An 18,817-nucleotide genomic window follows, 5' to 3' on the forward strand; every position below is an offset into this window, starting at 1 on the left:
CGCTGCCAAGGGCTAGTTTTACAACTTAAAAGAATCAAAGTATATTAAAAGTTTAATAAACATTCAAACATAAAAGGAACAACAATATAATACCCAAAGTTTTATAGACGAGAGTTGATTACAAATTGACTATGGATAGAGAAATATATACTCAATTAAATAAATATACACGTTCAGTATATTAACGAATAGGTGCGTGAATTCTCACGTTGTTGTTGTTAAAGATTCGCTACCTGGAACAAAAAGTTCCAAGTAACACGGGCTATGGTGAGCCCGTAGATAGTTATAATTCTCACGCACTTATTCAACTCACTGCATGGCGCTCCATATCCTGTTGTCTTGTGTATGACCCTATATCCTGGGTGACAGTGAATACCAGCATTATCCTCACTTTAATAAGAATCGAAATCCTCAGATTAGGCAAAATTGTAATTAATTTTGTCAATAAAGTTGTTACTAACAATAATCCATGGTCTTCCCGGCTTGGTGGCTTATTTTTGTAATTAATTACTTGAACACTCACTACAAAGTACTCACATTATTCTTGGCGGTGAGGTGTAATGCGGGAGAGAGAGAGAGAGAGAGAGGGAAAAGGTGAATTGCGGAACGGGAATGAGGGAGGGGTTACGGGGTGGTTAGGTAGGGATGTGGGAGAGGTGGAGTGAGAGGGGTCTTGTCGAAGTAAAGAAACAGGATGAGCGTTCGATTTCTGATGATCCAAATGGTTGGGCACCTTTCTTTTCACTCTCCTCATATCCCAGTTCTTAAAGTGTGCCCTCATATTCCATTCTACCCTTATACTGGCTTAGCACATTATCCTCACAAGACTAAGTATGTACGAAGCTGCAGTTTTAAAATTTAATCCATCACGCCGTTTAGAACCTAAGAGACGAGGGGGGGTAGAGGGCATCACGGGTCTGGTCCTGGTCACCAATAAGGTTACTTAAGGTCTATATTGGTCCTTAAGTAACCTTAAGGCCTAAAGTAAACTTATAAGAACTGTACTCAAAGGTGTCAGCAGTCTAAATCAAACTTATATTTTGGCCATAAAGTTAGCAACACATTTAGTCTATAATTTGAAATATAACGTAACATAAGAATTAAGGAAACCTGCAGAAGCATATATGTCCATATATGTGGCAGCTCCCATTTATATCCACCCCAAGCTTGTTTATATATATGTCTAACCTACGCTTGAAACAATCAAGTGTTTCCACTATATCCTCTTTCCAAAAGGAGATATATATTGGAAAAACAAAATGTAGTTTACCATTAAAAGTGTTAAGACAGATCTTAGTACAATTTAAATAACAATATTAGAATGAGACGACAGTTTGAATAAGAACAAATACATACGAATCATACCACGAAGTTTTGGGAACATACACTACATCATACATCATAGAGCAAGAGATTCTGGGACTATCCTAGATCAACATCACTACCACTCGGCGCTCATACAACCTAGATCAGACTTCAATATCACTCAAAACGCCTGTCAGAAGGCCAGCTCTGTCTGACAAGTTTTTCCTGTCATAATTCCAAATATCCAGCTTGGGGAGGGGGGAGTATCCCTGCTAACTTGTTGTTTTATCCTATCCTGCACACCTCCAACACCGTTATATCCATCACTCATTCCTATGTTGTATTTCCTAACAATTTAGTTTATATTTCTGGAAAAGTAGGAGTGGCCAGTGATAAGTGAGTGCCGGAAAAAAAGAATTAATTGAGTTTACCGGATGGGTGATTCCTGTCAAACAAAGAGATATCATTCCTCTCAGACAAAAGGATATCGTTTCTTTCAGACAAAAGGATATCATTCCTTTCAGACAAAAGGATATCATTCCTTTCAGACAAAGCCCAACCACTTGGGCTGGACGGTAGAGCGACGGTCTCGCTTCATGCAGGTCGGCGTCCAATCCCCGACCGTCCAAGTGGTTGGACACCATTCCTTCCTCCCGTCTCATCCCAAATCCTTATCCTGACCCCTTCCAACTGCTATATAGCCATAATGGCTTGGCGCTTTCCCTTGATAATTTCTTCTTCTTCTTCCTTTCAAACAAAGAGATATCATTCCTCTCAGACAAAAGGATATCATTCCTTTCAGACAAAAAGATTTAATTCCTTTCAGACTAAAGGATATTATTCCTTTGTTATTATATAATTATTTCTTCAAGTGTGTGTGTGTGTACATGAGGCCAAGTAGGAGAGTGCAGTGAGTGCAAGGATAGACTTCCAAGATATGTCTTGAAAATTTCCTCATTTCAAAATGAAGCTTCATAAAAAGGTCAACAATTTTTGTAGGTCCAATAGTTCCACTGTTAAATAACTTCCCCGTTGTTGTTGTTGTTGTTTTAGATTTAGGTACTCAGAACGAAATGTCCATGTAGCACGGGCTATGGTGAGCCCGTAAACTCCCCCGTCGACCAGGCCTTAATATAACCAAATTCACTTATAATGCCGTTTGTTCAGACTTTCAGGTCACTATTACTACCAGAAAAAAAATGGGTAGGTGAGCACTTTAGAGAGATATTATAACCCAGATGCTTTTCGGAATACTTTACCGGAATCTCTGTCTATAGTAATTTAAATTTGGGATAATAAAACGAGTCCTGTGAGTTAAACAAAACTACAGTACATGTTGTAGTGTACTGAATGTTAGGTTGTATTCTCAATAGTATCTTTCACATAATTTTATACAGTTTTCTATAGCCTCTTCGGTCGGTGCCAGTAGAAATAGATCAATGGCATAACAGAATACAGTGTCTTAGCTGCCTGTGCAACAGCCAGTTCTACTGGCTCTCAACTCCTTCAACAATGACCCGAGATATACAACAAACAATATAGGAGTAAAACAGCACTTTGTTTGACCGCACTTTTGAGTGAGAAATTTCAGAGTCCATATATTTTAAATACTTTGAACAAATCCATAAGGGCCGTGACGAGGATTCGAACCTACGTCCGAGAGCATCCCAGACGCTGCCTTAATCGACTGAGCTACGACTTAGTATAAGAATTGCAACCAGAAATTCTATATCCCATGAATTCTTATATTTTTATACATTTCTTCTTAAATATATATATATATATATATATATATATATATATATATATATATATATATATATATATTCTTATATATATAGCAACTTCTTATATATAAGAAATTGCAATTCTTATACCATGTCGTAGCTCAGTCGATTAAGGCAGCGTCTGGGATGCTCTCGGATGTAGGTTCGAATCCTCGTCACGGCCCTTATGGATTTGTTCATTTTATACATCACGCTGCTGTGATTTCCGTGTATTATTAAATACTTTGTATAATTTATGGGGGGGATAAAGGTCATGTGTTAATGAGATGGATCAAGCATCTTGTGATAATTTATGTTGTTAATGACATTTTGGTTTATTTTTTTGACACGCCAAATTAAAAAAAATTGATATTAAACGGAATTATAGAATATGCTTAATCGGTCGAGAGAGGTGAAAATAATAAAGACGAAGCAGAAATTGTTGGTAAATATATCTGGATGGAGATTGAGGGAGAAAGTAGAGGGATTGAGGTGGAAAACGAGACCCGGGTGCCGAGTTTCTTTCATTTTTTTTCTCTCACGGCACAAAACACGATTTTTAATCCCTCCCAAAAACGCCCAAAATGTTCCCATTTTAATCCCTGTGAACAAAGACTTGGACGGCTCTGGAGGACTTTTATGAGTTAGTAAGGATTATAAAAGTGTCGAGTCCACACGATGGGGGAGGCAGATGCTCACTGCTGTATCTTGCTGTAACACGGGGTTGATATGACTTGCTGTATCACGGGGGTTGATATGACTTGCTGTATCACGGGGTTGATATGACTTGCTGTATCACGGGGGTTGATATGACTTGCTGTATCACGGGGGTTGATATGACTTGCTGTAACACGGGGTTGATATGACTTGCTGTAACACGGGGATTGATATGGCTTGCTGTATCACGGGGGTTGATATGACTTGCTGTATCACGGGGGTTGATATGACTTGCTGTAACACAGGGTTGATATGACTTGCTGTATCACGGGGGTTGATATGACTTGCTGTAACACGGGGATTGATATGACTTGCTGTAACACGGGGGTTGATATGACTTGCTGTATCACGGGGGTTGATATGACTTGCTGTATTACGGGGGTTGATATGACTTGCTGTATCACGGGGGTTGATATGACTTGCTGTAACACGGGGTTGATATGACTTGCTGTAACATGGGGTTGATATGGCTTGCTGTAACACAGGGTTGATATGGCTTGCTGTAACACGGGGTTGATATGGCTTGCTGTAACACGGGGGTTGATATGGCTTGCTGTATCACGGGGGTTAATATGGCTTGCTGTAACACGGGGTTGATATGACTTGCTGTAACACGGGGTTGATATGACTTGCTGTAACATGGGGTTGATATGGCTTGCTGTAACACAGGGTTGATATGGCTTGCTGTAACACGGGGTTGATATGGCTTGCTGTAACACGGGGGTTGATATGGCTTGCTGTATCACGGGGGTTAATATGGCTTGCTGTAACACGGGGTTGATATGGCTTGCTGTAACACGGGGATTGATATGACTTGCTGTAACACGGGGGTTGATATGACTTGCTGTAACACGGGGGTTAATATGGCTTGCTGTAACACGGGGTTGATATGACTTGCTGTATCACGGGGGTTGATATGACTTGCTGTAACACGGGGTTGATATGACTTGCTGTATCACGGGGGTTGATATGACTTGCTGTAACACGGGGTTGATATGACTTGCTGTATCACGGGGGTTGATATGACTTGCTGTAACACGGGGTTGATATGACTTGCTGTAATCCAGGGTTGATATGGCTTGCTGTATCACGGGGGTTAATATAGCTTGCTGTAACACGGGGTTGATATGGCTTGCTGTAACACGGGGGTTGATATGACTTGCTGTAATCCAGGGTTGATATGGCTTGCTGTATCACGGGGGTTAATATGGCTTGCTGTAACACGGGGTTGATATGGCTTGCTGTAACACGGGGTTGATATGACTTGCTGTAATCCAGGGTTGATATGGCTTGCTGTATCACGGGGGTTAATATGGCTTGCTGTAACACGGGGTTGATATGGCTTGCTGTAACACGGGGGTTGATATGACTTGCTGTAATCCAGGGTTGATATGGCTTGCTGTAACACGGGGTTGATATGGCTTGCTGTAACACAGGGTCGATATGGCTTGCTGTAACACGGGGTTGATATAGCTTGCTGTAACACGGGGGTTGATATGGCTTGCTGTAACACGGGGGTTGATATGACTTGATGTAATCCAGGTTTGATATGGCTTGCTGTATCACGGGGGTTGATATGACTTGCTGTAACACGGGGGTTGATATTGCTTGCTGTAACACGGGGGTTGATATGGCTTGCTGTATCACGGGGGTTGATATGGCTTGCTGTATCACGAGGTTGATAGGGCTTGCTGTAACACGGGGTTGATATGGCTTGCTGTAACACGGGGGTTGATATGACTTGCTGTAACACGGGGTTGATATGACTTGCTGTATCAAGGGGGTTGATATGACTTGCTGTATCACGGGGTTGATATGGCTTGCTGTAACACGGGGTTGATATGGCTTCCTGTAACACGGAAGTTGATATTGCTTGCTGTAACACGGGGTTGATATGACTTGCTGTATCAAGGGGGTTGATATGACTTGCTGTATCACGGGGTTGATATGGCTTGCTGTAACACGGGGTTGATATGGCTTGCTGTAACACGGGGGTTGATATGACTTGCTGTAACACGGGGGTTGATATGGCTTGCTGTATCACGGGGGGTTGATATGGCTTGCTGTATCACGGGGGTTGATATGGCTTGCTGTATCACGGGGGTTGATATGGCTTGCTGTATCACGGGGGTTGATATGACTTGCTGTAACACGGGGTTGATATGGCTTGCTGTAACACGGGGTTGATATGGCTTGCTGTATCACGGGGGTTGATATGACATGCTGTAAGCCCTTGTCACCGAATCTGTTTAGTTCATGACCTGCTGTAGTAGTAAAGCTGTAGACATCTGTAGACACTAATATATAACGATACAACACTATATAACAACTCTACTATATAAATAACTATACTACTTTATGTAACAACACTACGATATTAAAAAGTGGTGACCACCTGGTAATAATATTAAAACTAAATCTGGGCATATTGTTAAGTAACTTTATCAACGTATTAGAAGACAGGAAACCCTTTTCTCCAAGTGAAGAAGCTTTACAGGGTTCAAAATACAGCGATCCTGCCCTAGAAGAGTAGCCTAAGTAGTCTAAAGATGTTATGTATCAACATATTTTGTATAAATATCGTAATATTGAATCTTACATACTGCATTGAAAGACTTGTAAAATAGGGGTTTGCTGGAGCTTGTAACTCCGCAGTGGTTGTAACCTCCCTGTAACACAAGCTCTGGCAATTTCCAGGTCAACGGAGGTCAATTTTTTACAATTGTACTTTTTTTTACTGAGTTTTATATTTTCCCCTTAAAGGTGTAAATAAAGTTCCTAGTACTCGCTGGCCTCGAGCTGAATTGGTCAGGAGGGAGGGAGAGAGAGAGAGAGAGAGAGAGAGAGAGAGAGAGAGAGAGAGAGAGAGAGAGAGAGAGAGAGAGAGAGAGAGAGAGAGAAAGCTGGTGGAAGGAAATGGGTGAGGATGCTGAAGGTATTCACAACAGAGATCAAACAAGAGCCTCATAATCCCTACGACAGTCGTCACTGTTCTATTGGGGGCCAGGAAGGACGGTGTTAACCTGGAGGTCGGGTTGTTGAGGTCGGTCGGGAGTGGATGAATGGATGACAGATGAAGATTGATGCCGGTATGAAATGGATGACGGCTGAAGAGTGATGTCAATATGAGTTGGATGATGGTTGAAGGTTGATGACAGTATGAGATGGATGACAGTTGAAGGTTGATGACAGTAATAGGTGTGGGTGTGGTTGAGGTGTTTACCCAACCTTTCACCAGCCAGGTGAGGGGGGTCGCGTTGTGTAGGCCAGTTACGTATTGAATAGGAGAGGACAGGACGTGTATTGTAGCCATTTCCAGTAGATTTTTAGAATCATTCTCTTTAATGACAACATTGGTCAATTAAACATATTTTTTATCGTCATTGTTTTAATATAGGTTCAAAAGGATTAACTTTTAACAGTTATAAAAAAAAATTTGGTACTGCATTTAAATGTGATTAGTTACAATTTCTCCCACTTTAATATCCTGGGGAGTTCCGAATGAAAAAAACTGAATTATTAAATGAATTTCAGCGAGGCAGGCCTGGACAACAAGTCACAGTGATGAATGAGATCTCAGAGTGGCGAGATGTCACTAGCGGAGTCATACAGGGTTCAGTTCTTGAACCTATCCTCTTTCTCTATATATGTAAATGATCTTCCAGAGGGAATAGACTCATTCCTCTCAAGGTTTGCCGATACACAAGATACCAAATGGAAGATGAACTCCTTTAAGAAACGGACAGAGAGAAGAATCAAGAGGTTGACATCACACGGATCCTGTCTCCTGAAGCCCACATTAAAAGGATATCAACAGCATATGCTGTTGATGATATCCTTTTGATGACTGGGTAACAACAAGACTGCCTTCACAAATTTGTACAAGGAGTCGAGACCCCTTGTGTACCACATATTTCAGACTAATCCTGGAGTATGCGGCTCCAGCATGGCGTTCATATTTTGTCAAGCATAAGACAAAGTTGCAGTAGGTTCAAAGGTATGCCACCAGACTTGTTCCAGAACTACGAGGAATGGCTACATTAATTTAAACCTCAATTTGCTGGAGTACAGACAATTTAGGATAGACTTGATTATAAGATACAAAAATCTCAGATAACGGCTTCTGTATCCCATCCCCCTGCCAAACCGGACGTAATGCAGAAACCAATCTCAGCCAAACAGATATGTTGGTGAAGATAACTCCTTCACCAACACATCTAAAGGTATCCTAAAGCCCACATGAAACAAAGAGCCTCATAGAAAGTAAAGGGACGACAACACAATCGACCTGAGACTGGTCCAGGACGAACCGAAACGTCGTCGTCCCTTCACTTTCTAGTGTGTGATCTGGTCAACATACTTCAGCCACGTTATTGTGACTCATCGCCTGCACAAGAGCCTCATAATCCCTACGACAGTCGTCACTGTTGTGTTGTGGGAAGCCAAAACAGACAGGCCTGCTGTTGCCTTGCTGCTCATGTATATGACTTCTTATTTTCTTGTATATGAACTTAGGTGGATATAAATAGGGGGGCCGCTGTGTATATGAACCAATAGGTCTTCTGCAGATTTTTTTCTTCTTATGTTACCTTATGTGTTCTTATGTTACGTTCTTAAACCTTATGTTTATGTTTTCTTCTTATGTTATGTTATTTCTTCTTACCAATACATCTTTTGAAATTTCCTTAATTCTTATGCTCAAAAATAAATTTTTGACCATACACCAAACATATTTGGTTCAAATATGAAATCTTTTAACTGTACACCAAAAATTATTTATTACAAATAAGCAATTTTCAAAAGGATCCAACAAATATTTATCGACTATATCAACTTCGGCACGTCGCCCAAGTTCACCAAAAATTTAAGTACACCTAAGACTGACCCCCGAAAAAAAATAAAAAAAAAATAAAAGGGATTGTTGTAGGCGTACTTTACTCTCCTACAATCCATCACAATGACACATAAGTTAGTCTAATAAACTTTTTGTCATATACCAGTGAGACGCATTCTAGTGCAAAGACAGGGCAGACACGGTATAATTTATAAGTACACAAGTCATACTTTATTTTTCAATAATTCTTTTAAAACATCTGAACTAAAATTGTCAGCTATGCTTTAGACAGTAGTAGTCAAGTCCAACTTAAAACAATACAATTCAAAATAATTAGCTTATAGGAAAGATTTTTTTTTGGAAACGTAAAACTTGAACGACTTTCAAGTAATTTAGGTAATTGCTTTTTCGAAAAAAAAAGAATTCAATTGCAATAAAATAACACCACCAAGGATGCAAGGCAACAGAAAGTAATCGGTAATCTCAGACATCAAAAGTTGCATTGAATCTGCAAACTGGAATTCCAGTTGTGCTCCAACTCTCTGCTTGGGAGAGAAATACACAATTCCAGCACCACAAAGACACCCCTTTATATTTTTTTCGTGGGGTAGGGGGGGGGGAGAGGTTCAGGGGTCTCCTGTGAAAAAAAAATAAAAAATGAACAGAATGTAATTTTTTTTTACTGGGAGCCTGAAGGGTTAAATTTATCTTTTTATTGAATGTTTCGGCATTCTTTGTTATTGTTGTTTTTGTACTCGCTTTATTTGGTATGTTTATGTTTCAGTCAGTCCCGAACCTTTTATCATATTCAGGATCCTTATCACGTAGTGAGCTCTTACCACGTCCAGGATCCTTATCACGTAGGATCTCTTATCACGTAGGTAGGTAGGAACACTTATCACGTAATGAGCCGTTATCACGTCCTGGATCCATATCATGTCATCACGTCCAGGTCCCTTATCATGTTATCACATCCTGGACACTTATCAGGTAACACTCTTTTATTTATTTTCCATGTGTGTGTATGTGTAGGTCTGCGATTGCTGCCCTGCGGCCACGACAAACTCTCTGGAATTTTTCTGCAACTTATATGTAACTGATTTGTTGAAGAATAATTCTAATATGTATGTGGCATTTTTGGCATTAATATGGGAATGTTTCATATAGATTTCGCTTGTTTTGTGTTATGATATTGATATTATTTACGACAGTTTGATAAATATGTTTATTACCCACATGGCTCGTTTGGCTTTGACACTGATTAGGCTTAGATATTGATTGAATGATGAAGAAACGACGAGGTTTCAGTCCATTGTTTCTGAATTTTCTGATGAATTGTTCGGTCATCATATCTTCAGCCACGGTTATTGTGACTCATCATCTGTAATTTTTTTGTGACTCATCATCTGATTAATTTTTTTTTTTATTTTTGTAATTGATTTTGATTTTTGTAATCGATGAATTTTTGGGGGGTTCGTATTTGATATCGTGTTTAATATTGATTTGGCTTGTTGTTTTTATTTGACAGTGGTTTAGGTTTTATTTGTTCTCCTTTTATTAGTATTCTCTATTGTTTGATTTGACTGAAGATGCTGGTTAATGGACAATATATAATGAACACGCTGGTCAGTGGATAATACACTATACGAGCAAAGTCCGGGGTATTCCTGTTTTAGAAAAGCCTGGTGCCGGTGTGGGAAGGCTTGAGCTGTGTGTACTAGGCTCTTGGTCTGTGCGCAGATATATATAAGATATAAGATAATAAGATATAAGATAAATATATCTTAATATATCTGCGTTAATTATGCGTGGTCACTTATGATAATATTACTGGGAGTCTGTGAATGCGTAATTTACTTCTCAAGTGTATGGGACTCATTTACTTAATCTTTCTGTAAATAGGCTCGTAAGGTTATGTAAATGATCTTTCCTGCCTGCGTTCTTCAGTCAAAATATAATCTTTGGGATTGTAGGATGACGTAAATAACCTTTATGTCTTAATGTGTAAGAAATGCTGCCCGAAACGCTTTGCGTAATAGTGGCTTTAGGCATTGTATGTACTAGCTCTATCTATAAATCCATCAACTTTTGTATTTCACCTTGTATGTATGTACTTTACCTGAATAAATACTTGTATTTGTATTTGTAAATCATAAACAGACAAATATATGTCTGTCTGGCCTCGTAAATGATTTCGTCCTGTGTTTATATGTCCCCATTGAACCGTGTGTTGATTCATGGAAATGAAATTGCGGTTTAAGTGCTTTCAAGAAGTGTTTCATCTTCAGACGTGATGTTTGCGATATAAGTGATGTTTGTTCCCATAAAAAACATTCATATTAAAGGTCGCATGAGAACTTATTCTTACGTGGATAAGTATGTCAAATTAACCCGTTTTTAGGTGTTATAAATAAATAACATTTTTGCGAGTGTTTAAATTTCGCGTATCAGATCTTTTCTGCCTATCATGACTTGTCAATGATTTTGTTTTTATGAATGATGATCGGGAGGTGTTGACCATCAGCTTCCGGTCAACAGTCAAGCCTCGGGGAGATGGATGAAAGACGTCAAACAGTTGTTGTTTTTTGTTGTGCACAATCAACATGATTATCCATGATAGTGTTTTTTTCTTGTTTGTTTTTCTGTGCCCTGTCTATCTTTGTGATTCTGTGTCTGTTTCTTTGACGTTGTCAAATCACATGAAACACAGACGATGGTGAGATTTATTTCAAAATAGTTTTCGCTTCCAGTTAAACACCCCATAATATTGTGTTTGTTTGGAAAGGGGGGTGGGGGTGGTGGGGGGGTTACATTTATCATCAACTACACAGGGTATACAGTAGTGTAAGCGTCCCCCTCCCTTCCATCCCTCTAACTTTCCAGCCCTTCTTTTTCTAAACTTTTGCACCCCCAAACGATCCTCTTTTATAGCTGACCCATTTGCTACATTTCCCTGTCTAATCCTCGATTCCAGCAATCCCCTCCAGCTCTTGCTTCCAGCAATCCCTTCCAGTCTTCACTTTCAGGAATACTTTCCAGCAATCCATTCCAGCCCTCACTTTCAGGAATACTTTCCAGCAATCCACTCCAGCCCTCACTTTCAGGAATACTTTCCAGCAATCCATTCCAGCTCTTACTTTCAGGAATACTTTCCAGCAATCAATCCCAGCCCATACTGTTAGGAATACTTTCCAGAAATCCAGTACAGCTCCTCGCTTGTAGAAAGGCTTTCCAGCAATCCATTTCAGCCCTCACTTTCAGGTGTCCCTTCCACAAATCCCTTCCAGCCCTCCGTTCCAGCACTCCCCTTTTCAGAGGACAGCTCTTTCCCTTCGTTTGTCTTCTCGTGACCGAGTGTAAAGCGCGAGCTGAAAGGATTTAGGTGTTTTGGAACTCGTTCGAGAGAGTTAATGCAGAGTGGTTTTCAAAACCTAATTTCCAGGCTGCCCATTCTTTTTTGTGTTCTTTTCGGTTCGTGTTTTGAAGAGCGTGTTTGTGTGTTTTTGTGTGTGTCCGCGTGAATGTACGTACGGGTGTGTCCGCTTGTGTGTGTGTGTGTGTGTGTGTGTGTATGTGTATATGTGTGTGTGTGTGTGTGTGTGTGTGTGTGTGTGTGTGTGTGTGTGTGTGTGTGTGTGTGTGTGTGTGTGTGTGTGTGTATGTGTGCCCATGCCCTCATCTACTACACGAAGTATATGCAATTTATGTAATAAAGATCAGCGTAATTGCATTTAGAATTATGGAAATTATATCAAGAAAGGTTTTCTTGCAACGAATTAAAGCTTATTCTTATAATTGCGAGAATTTCACTATATATATATATATATATATATATATATATATATATATATATATATATATATATATATATATATATATATATATATATATATATATATTGTCACCCCCCACCCCTAACACACACACACACACACACACACACACACACACACACAGGAGACAACGAGTCTGTGTGAGGGGTGAGGTCTCAGATTGGCGAGACGTCACAAGTGGAGTCCCGCAGGGGTCAGTCCTTGGACCTATACTGTTTCTGGTATATGTAAATGATCTCCCAGAGGGTATAGATTCGTTCCTCTCAATGTTTGCCGACGATGCAAAAATTATGAGGAGGATTGAAACAGAGGATGATAGTAGGAGGCTACAAGATGACCTGGATAGACTGAGTGAATGGTCCAACAAATGGCTGTTGAAGTTCAACCCGAGTAAATGCAAAGTAATGAAACTAGGCAGTGGAAACAGGAGGCCAGGCACAGGATACAGAATAGGAGATGAAGTACTTAATGAAACAGACAGAGAGAAAGATCTAGGAGTTGATATCACACCAAACCTGTCTCCTGAAGCCCACATAAAGAGAATAACGTCTGCGGCATATGCGAGGCTGGCTAACATCAGAACGGCGTTCAGGAACCTGTGTAAGGAATCATTCAGAATCTTGTACACCACATATGTAAGACCAATCCTGGAGTATGCGGCCCCAGCATGGAGCCCGTACCTTGTCAAGCACAAGACGAAGCTGGAAAAAGTCCAAAGGTATGCTACTAGACTAGTCCCAGAACTAAGAGGCATGAGTTATGAGGAAAGGCTGCGGGAAATGCACCTCACGACACTGGAAGACAGAAGAGTAAGGGGGGACATGATCACAACCTACAAAATCCTCAGGGGAATCGACCGGGTAAACAAGGACGAACTTTTCAACACTGGTGGGACGCGAACAAGGGGACACAGGTGGAAGCTGAGTACCCAAATGAGCCACAGAGACGTTAGAAAGAACTTTTTCAGTGTCAGAGTAGTTAGCAAATGGAATGCATTAGGAAGTGATGTGGTGGAGGCTGACTCCATTCACAGTTTCAAATGTAGATATGATAGAGCCCAATAGGCTCAGGAATCTGTACACCAGTTGATTGACGGTTGAGAGGCGGGACCAAAGAGCCAGAGCTCAACCCCCGCAAGCACAATTAGGTGAGTACAATTAGGTGAGTACACACACACACACACACACACACACACACACACACACACACACACACACACACACACACAATGTGGAGTCCGAATCGTGTTCCTTACAGTATTTCTTTTCTCTCTTTACAGGTAAACACGGGCCAGTGATTAGTAAGTTAGCAGAGTTTGGAGAAGCCCCACGTTGATTGGATATAAGCCTGTCCAAACAACATTTTAAGAGCCAATCAACTCTCTATGGTCATGAATCCTTACGCTGATTGGCTCTTTTTAAACGAGAGAGGGGACAAGAAAACCAGCTTGGGCTATCCTATGAGCTCAAGAAGCCCCGCTTTGATTGGATATTGGCGGTTCAATTAACATCCATTGGCCTATAGTCCTGCAGCTCTGGGGAAGCCCCTTTCTGGTTGGCTCGCCTGTTTGTCCGCAGTAACCTGATTTAAAGTTCACTGTGTATTGTCTGCTATGTGTTTGGCCGGCCATGGCGTAGGTTGTTTTGTTTTGCTTCGTTTTATGCCTTGACGCGAAAAGAAAAAATGGCAATTAATGATGTTAGGATAAGCTTGCCGGTCAGACGAGAGCAGGAAAAATAGGGGGATTGGTCGGACAAAACAGGCGATGGGGTGGAACAGGTGATGGGGGTGGAACAGGTGATGGGGGTGGAACAGGTGATGGGGGTGGAACAGGTGATGGGGGTGGAACAGGTGATGGGGGTGGAACAGGTGATTGGGGTGGAACAGGTGATGGGGGTGGAACAGGTGATTGGGGTGGAACAGGTGATGGGGGTGGAACAGGTGATGGGGGTGGAACAGGTGATGGGGGTGGAACAGGTGATGGGGGTGGAACAGGTGATTGGGGTGGAACAGGTGATGGGGGTGGAACAGGTGATGGGGTGGAACAGGTGATGGGGGTGGAACAGGTGATGGGGGTGGAACAGGTGATTGGGGTGGAACAGGTGATGGGGGTGGAACAGGTGATGGGGGTGGAACAGGTTATGGGGGTGGAACAGGTGATGGGGGTGGAACAGATGATGGGGTGGAACAGGTGATGGGGTGGAACAGGTGATGTGGATAAACAGATGATGTGGATGATGTTCTCCACCACAAACAGGTGGTGGAGAATGTAGTAGTGAGTTGAACACCTAAGCTACTTCAGTAGCGGTTTTTAAGGACGTGATGCGCAACAAAAATTGCGAATTCTTAGGGGCTATTCATGCCCGTGCCACCTCTTGGGTGGCTTAATCTTCATCAATCAACCAAAATTCTAGATCATTTACACGTAATTTAAACGTAATGCAAACACACACGTGGGGGTCGACGGTTCGAGTCTCCTACAGCCCAGTTGAATGGAATGTTTATTTCTACGGAAATGTTGATGTTTATTCATATTTCAAAAACAGAGGTTACTCAGAGTAAAATATTTGACTCATGTCAAAATCAATGAACGTGTTTACGTTATAAATAGAATTATTTTCAGTTTGTTATTTTCGAGTAATATATTTTTTAAATATTAAAACTATTGGTAAATGAAAAAAATCCCGATTTTTGCATAAGATTTGTGAATATATTAAAAAAAATTTTATGAAGATACGATTTGTAAATATGAAAACTCGATCCCAAAGCCTTGCGTGTGACCGCCATGAGGCTTGTCATGTCTATGGCTTCCCAGACCCCACAAAATCAGCTTTAATATTGGCATATAATTTGTGTCCGGCTGGTGGGCCAAGGGCTGAACCCCGCCAATAATGCTGATGCATTTTCCTCTCTACAACACAGCCCAAACTGGAGACCATCCAGCGACACGAATTTCCCAAATATCATTTTGTATTTTGTATATATTTTTTTTTACTTGCGCGCCCGTGGGAGGAAAAAATAAATGTTGTTTCCCGTTGAATAGGTATTCCATTTTACGTCAAAGGATTGTGAGTAAATAAAGCCATGGAAAGAGGATTTTTGTTTTCCAATACGATTGTAATGAAAGACTTAATTGTTTCTTCAGTAGAAGGTTAATAATAGTTACCCAATGAGGATGTCAGATGACCTGTAACTGCTGCTGCCCCCGTTGTTCTCTCTGTTGATTGCCTGTTTGCTCTGTAACCAGTCCTCTCACCCAATACAGTACGTCATATTTGTAACGGATTCGACGAAATCGCTACTAATGTAACGTAACGAAGCACACCAATATTGACGTTCTCTATACATCAGCCTCGATAGGCTAGGTGGGTTGCTTAGGTGCGTACGTTTCTGCTTACGCAAAACAGTTGTATTTTTTACGGAGTGGCAAACGGAGAGAAAACAACCCGGGTCCTAAATTCTGTAACTTGAAGCGAGTTTATGGTCAACAGTTATTTTAGATATATATTTCGCGTCTGTAGATTGCGTATGTGGCTTTTGCGTCTGTAGATTGCGTATGAGGCTTTTGCGTCTGTAGATTGCGTATGTGGCTTTTGCGTCTGTAGATTACGCATGTGGGTTTTGCGTCTGAAGATTACGCATGTGGGTTTTGCGTCTGTAGATTACGCATGTGGGTTTTGCGTCTGTAGATTACGCATGTGGGTTTTGCGTCTGTAGATGGCGCATGCGGCTTTTGCGTCTGTAGATGGCATACATGGGCTTTGCTCCGGTTAATTGTGCATGTGCTTAGCGTTCGTAGGTTGTGTGTATGTCGATTCCGAACCCGGTAGACTGTGTAATTGGGCTCTGCGTGGGTAATTGGAATGTGTGTGTGACAGTTTCATCAGTAACTTGGGTTCTTGAGATATGTAGAAGCAGTTTGTGTAAATGTGTTCTGCTCGTGAGTTTGATGGCCTTAATTGGCAGTAGAATTCGTGTGTGTTGGATTTTGCCCTTTATACCGGTTCTTACTAGCCCCTTACACCGGTTCTTACTAGTCCCTTACACTGGTTCTTACTAGCCCCTTACACTGGTTCTTACTAGCCCCTTACACTGGTTCTTACTAGCCCCTTACACCGGTTCTTACTAGCCCCTTACACCGGTTCTTAGTAGTCACTTACACCGGTTCTTACTAGCCCCTTACACTGGTTCTTACTAGCCCCTTACACCGGTTCTTACTAGCCCCTTACACCGGTTCTTACTAGCCCCTTACACCGGTTCTTACTAGTCCCTTACCCTGGTTCTTACTAGCCCCTTACACTGGTTCTTACTAGCCCCTTACACTGGTTCTTACAAGCCCCTTACACTGGTTCTTACTAGTCCCTTACACTGGTTCTTACTAGCCCCTTACACTGGTTCTTACTAGCCCCTTACACCGGTTCTTACTAGCCCCTTACACCGGTTCTTAGTAGCCCCTTACACCGGTTCTTACTAGCCCCTTACACTGGTTCTTACTAGCCCCTTACACTGGTTCTTACTAGCCCCTTACACCGGTTCTTACTAGCCCCTTACACCGGTTCTTACTAGCCCCTTACACCGGTTCTTAGTAGTCACTTACACCGGTTCTTACTAGCCCCTTACACTGGTTCTTACTAGCCCCTTACACTGGTTCTTACTAGCCCCTTACACCGGTTCTTACTAGCCCCTTACACCGGTTCTTACTAGCCCCTTACACTGGTTCTTCTACTGGTTCCTACTAGCCCCTTACACCGGTTCTTTTTAGCCCCTTACACCGGTTCTTACTAGCCCCTTACACCGGTTCTTTTTAGCCCCTTACACCAGTTCTTACTAGCCCCTTACACACCTGTGTTGTTATCACTTGCGTTCCTGCAATCAACTTCAATGACCAACGATCGGTGCCCAATCGTTCTCACCCTGGCCGATATCGCTGGCGATGTGCTAGGTGAGTTCACTACCTGTTTTGGAGGGAAATGGCAAAGATAGATAATGGAGAAATTGGGTAAGGAAGTGGGGGTAAGAGAGTCGGATTGGGTAGGAAAGGGAGGAGTGGGGGAGAGTAGGAAAGAGAGGGAGAGAGCTGGGGGGGGGGAGAGGTTAGGGAAGGGAGGGGAGGAGAGAGCGGGGGAGGATAGGAAAGAGGGAGAGAGAGCTAGGGGGAGGGAGAGGGCATGAGAATGGGGAAGTGGGGAATGGTGGAATGGTGGATTAGTTGATTTTCTACCACAACTGTGGTCAGTGCAGTATATATTTATATTTCCACTGCTGTATATATATATATATGTATATATATATATATATATATATATATATATATATATATATATATATATATATATATATATATATATATATATATATATATATATATATGTTGTAGCTAGTACCCAGAACGTCGTACTCGGCCTACTATGCAAGACCCGATTTGCCTAATAGGCCAACTTTTCCTGAATATATATAATTTTTCTAATTTTTTTTCTTATGGAATAATAAATCTGTCCATTTCATTATGTAAAGTTAATTTTTTAAAATTTGAATTAAAACTAACATAGATATATGACCAAACCTAACCAACCCTACCTAACCTAACCTAACCTATCTAAACCTAACCAAAACTAACACAACTAAGTCGATAATTTATGTTCCTAATATAATATAATAGTAATAATTGAAAAAAACTAATTGGAAACTATTGAAAATAAAGAAAATCACTCGGCCTATTAGCCAAATCGGGCCTTGCATAGTAGGCCGAGAAGTGCGTTCTGGCTACTAGATACGACATATATATCACTCCTTCTGAAGATGTATTAATATATGAAAGTACTTAAGGAAATTCCTGTTTCAATTTTCCTCCGTGGTCTGACACTGTCACATTTTTAATCACATGTTTATTTTTCGTGATTTACACACACACACACACACACACACACACACACACACACATATATATATATATATATATATATATATATATATATATATATATATATATATATATATATATATATATATATATATGACCGTAGTTTAACTTCGATATAATTACAAGTGACAATTAGCATGACTAAATACATACATTTTCATTTGCGCTTAAGAGCACAGTTCAGCTCTTGTTGCATGGCGTGAATTGCATATGCAATGGGCGAGGGTGGGGTGGACAAGGTGAATGAATTGCAACCGGTAATTAAGAGGTATTTTTTCATGGGGGGAGAAGTGTGGTGTGATGGAGAGGGGGGGAGGGGGGAGCATGATCAGTGCTGGGGGGAACTTGGGGTAGCAGGTAGTTAGGTTCTGTTGAGGGAATATAATGTCTTCATCTACTGTAAATCACCGCTGTCTTCACCAGTAAATAGGTACCTGGGAGT

This window comes from Procambarus clarkii, chromosome 41, assembly GCF_040958095.1.
Source record: "Procambarus clarkii isolate CNS0578487 chromosome 41, FALCON_Pclarkii_2.0, whole genome shotgun sequence".
Taxonomy (NCBI): domain Eukaryota; kingdom Metazoa; phylum Arthropoda; class Malacostraca; order Decapoda; family Cambaridae; genus Procambarus; species Procambarus clarkii.